This window comes from Orycteropus afer, unplaced genomic scaffold (genome assembly GCF_000298275.1).
Source record: "Orycteropus afer afer isolate SDZICR_OR568_19922 unplaced genomic scaffold, OryAfe1.0 scaffold00347, whole genome shotgun sequence".
Taxonomy (NCBI): Eukaryota; Metazoa; Chordata; class Mammalia; order Tubulidentata; family Orycteropodidae; genus Orycteropus; species Orycteropus afer.
In genome coordinates, this window is record NW_006921934.1 from 3,269,154 (window position 1) to 3,273,076 (window position 3,923).

At 39.8% G+C, this 3,923-nt stretch overlaps 1 pseudogene; it reads right to left on the reverse strand.

Annotated features, from left to right (window-relative positions):
* Positions 1 to 1,429: 1,429 nt before the first annotated feature.
* On the reverse strand, positions 1,430 to 3,049 carry LOC103207049 (annotated as a pseudogene).
* Between the last annotated feature and the right edge of the window lie 874 nt (positions 3,050 to 3,923).

A 3,923-nucleotide genomic window follows, 5' to 3' on the forward strand; every position in this document is an offset into this window, starting at 1 on the left:
ACATTATAAAATGAGTTAACTTAGTAAAATTCTATCATAAGACAAGAACTTGGAATGCAAGGTAAAGAGAAAGGCCCTAGTAATTTTCTCGAGGGCAGGAATTATGTCTTATTCGTGTTTATTAGTGTTTGTATCCTCCATGCTCAAAAAGTGCCTAACACATAGTAGACGTCCAATGCATTGTACTGAAAAGAGGTTTTTCTAACTTACTTACAGCTCAGCAGAAAATCAATACTCTTCAGTCACAGTGAAGATACAGGAACCTGAGTGACCTTCAACTTTTTAGAGCAGGAAGAAAAGATAAATACTTGATTTTCCCTGAAAGTGTTGTTTTTGTTTGATCCTGGGTTTTGCATATGAACAATTGTGGCGCTTACCTAAAACTCTGAATAACATAACTATCCCCAGAAAATAAGTACATTTTTTATTGTGGCAAATACATATATATACACACATTTTCATTGTTAGGTGCTGTCAAGTCTGTTCTGACTCACTGCAACACTATTACAACAGAAGGAAACACTACCCAGTCCTGTGCCATCCTCACGATCATCGCTATGTTTACGCCCATTGTTGCAGCCACTGTGTCAATCCACCTTACCTAGGGTCTTCGTCTTTTTTTCTGACCCTTTATTTTTATTTTTCTAATTTAAAATGGTTTTATTTATTTTAAAAAACATAACATGAGGAAAGTGCTAAAACTGATGTTAACAGCTCAAAAGAATAAGGATTCCAGATTTTGGGAGGGATGAAGAGGAAGATATTCAGAACCCTTTACCAAAATCCCCCTGTATTGGTTCTCTTGGGCCTCTCTAACAGAAATACCACAGGTAGATGATTTAACAAACAGGGATTTATTCTCTTACAGTTTAGGAGGCTAGGAGTCTGAGTTCAAAGTGCCAGCTCTAGGGGCTGTGTGAAGGCCCCTCAACCTTGGGCTTCAGCTCTGCCTCTTGCTTCTGTCTCACTGGAATTGGAGACATCTCTTAACTCAGGCAGCTGCTGGGTGCTGAGGCTGACAAACCCAAGGTCAACAAGTAAAATAGCACAGTCCCAAAATTATCAAGCAACACCAGAGGCCATTAGTTCAAGTACATAAATAGTCTCAAGATTGACAGACAACATGACAGGCCACTGAGATGAAGACTCAGCCAAAAGCAGGATCCAGATGTGCCAAAAAGCTCAAGATCTTTCTCAAAGCTATTTCTTATACACTGGAAGTAGACCACATCCCTAAGGCAACTACTCAGCTGCTCACAGTAGATTCCACCCTGGAGCTGATTACTAGTCTCATCATGGGGAATCACTACATCCAGCTGCCCAGCCACTCAAAACTAGGCCCAGCCAAGTTGACACATAACCCTAACTGCCACACCACCACACCCCAATTTGATCATAAATGGATCAATGAAGTGCTTTGTGGATGTGATTAGTCGATGACACAAGCTTGACAAATTTTTCTTTCAGTATCAAATCCCCTTGAGTTACTTGGTCTCCTTGGCTGATGATGAACCATTAGGTGTGGAACACTGGCATCACCCAGGGTGATAATCTTCAAGCAACTGACAAACCCCTCAGGTCTAGGAGCTGCAAATTCTTGGGACCTTCACAGACTATAAACATTACAGGCACTATGCTTGCCAGTGGGCTGATTAAGAATCACCAAGAACGCCACCTCATCTCCTGCCTGTAGCCCAGTGCCATCCTGAACCTCTCTCACATGGAAAAAGAGCTTCTGGCTATCTCCTACTTCACAGTTAATGAAGCAAAACAGATTTTTCACACATTCCCCTGTGACCCTATGCAGGGGTATGAAGTTGTAGGCTATAATCCATGTATTCTGACCCAAGCTACACAACTGGAACTTGACATTCTCCCCGTTCTGCACGCAATCCTCTTTGTTGGCCATTCCAACCATGCCAAATGGATACACACCTCATCTTTCATATTCTCAATCATTCCTTTGTACTCAGTCTGTGTTGGATCAACACTCCTCAGGGGACTAATGACTTTGCCAGAGTACATGGTGGAATCAGCTTCCACAGTAATATCATTCACTGAGTATGTTTTATTCACATTTTGTGCACTAACTTTGTTGCCTTTCCCTTTGAACAAGTGATACCCGACCATGTCCCAATTTCAGGCTATCAGCATCACCAGAGAACTCATTGTAGTGGGAAAAGTTTTCCTTATCATAATTGGCTGTTTCAATAAATCCAAAATTATCCTTCAACAATGCCAAATAACCCAAGAACCTTTTGGAGTTGGAATAATGACCTAAGAGTTGCATACAAGTTGCAATCTGCTGACCAGGCCTCTGTCACTAATAATAAATTCAACTTTATCTCCTCCTTGAGAAGTAGATCCTTCCACATCCTTAGCTTGAAAAGCAATTGTCAGTTTCACCCCACAATCATCATAGGCAATAATGCCATCCTCAAACGACTTTTCTTTACCTTAATTTGGGCTAGCGGTTTTGGGATAGGAAAAAGTACCCAGAAAAAAGATTATCTGAATGAGAATGGAATGAAAACCATACCCTCGGGAAGTTTTTTAATCGTAATAGCATGATTTCTTTGGTCAGACAGTATATTAGGAACTACAGTAAACTTTACTTCATCCACAATATGGAGCTGACTCCCATCTAAAATTTCAATGAAGAAGAACATCAATACACACACTTTATGAAACCAAAATCATCTCTCATGGCAGAAATCATATCCATATCTCTGGCTTCATTAGTGAACTGAAATTTATTTTGTAGAACTTCTATATTGTTTGCTTATTCTAATTTGTCACATGGGTCTGTTGAAATAGTAAACCTAAAATAGTCACCTTACAGCAGGGTGGATTTTGTATCTTTTTTGTCTCCAAAGAGAAATTCTTTAAGAATCACAAAACCAACTCTGATGCATACTGACAATGGGTCATTATTGTTTTCACTGGGTACTTTTGAGATAACTTCAGTTATAGTTTCTTTAAAATGTTCAATGCTGATATCTACAAAAATGACTGTCCTTTGAGTCTGACACCTGTTGCAACTTACCATTTCTGTTGTCGATTGTGAACTCCATGTCACCCAGGCTACTTCTAGGTCACCCTTAAATTCACTGTTGTTATTGTGTTGTTAGATGCAGTAAAGTCAGCTCTGACTCATAGCAACCCTATGTACAACAGAACGAAACGAAACACTGCCTAGTCCTATGCCAGACTCACAATCCTGGCTATGTTTGAGCCCATCATTGCAGCCACTGTGTCAACCCATCTCATTGAAGGTCTTCCCCTTTATCACGGACTCCTCTAATTTACCAAGCATTATATCCTTCTCTGGGGAATTGTCCCTTCTGGCAACATGACCAAAGTAGGTGAGACAAATCTGGCCATTCTTGCCTCCAAGGAGCATTCTGGCTACACTCCTTCCAGGACAGATTAGTTCGTTCTTCTGGCAGTCCACATTATTTTCAGTATTCTTAGCCAACACAACAATTCAAAAGCATCAACTCTTATTCAGTCTTCATTATTCATTGTCCAGCTTTCACAGGCATATGAGGCAATTGAAAATACCATGGCTTGGGTTAGGTGCACCTTCATCTTCAAAAAGACATCTTTGCTTTTCATCGCTTGAAAAAAGTCTTCTGCAGCAGATTTGCCCAATGAAATACGACATCTGATTTGATTGCTGCTTCCATATATGTTGATTGTGGACCCAAATAAAATTAAATCCCTGACAACTTCAATCTTTGCTCCATTTATTGTGATGTGGGCTATTGGTCCAATTGTAAGAATTTTCTCTTTTTTTATTAGGTTGAGAGGTAATCCATACTGATGCCTGCAATCATTGATCTTCAACAGAAAATGCTTCAAGTCATCTTTACTTTCAGCAAGCAGAATATCTCTTTTATACAAGCAACTTGTTTCTTTTT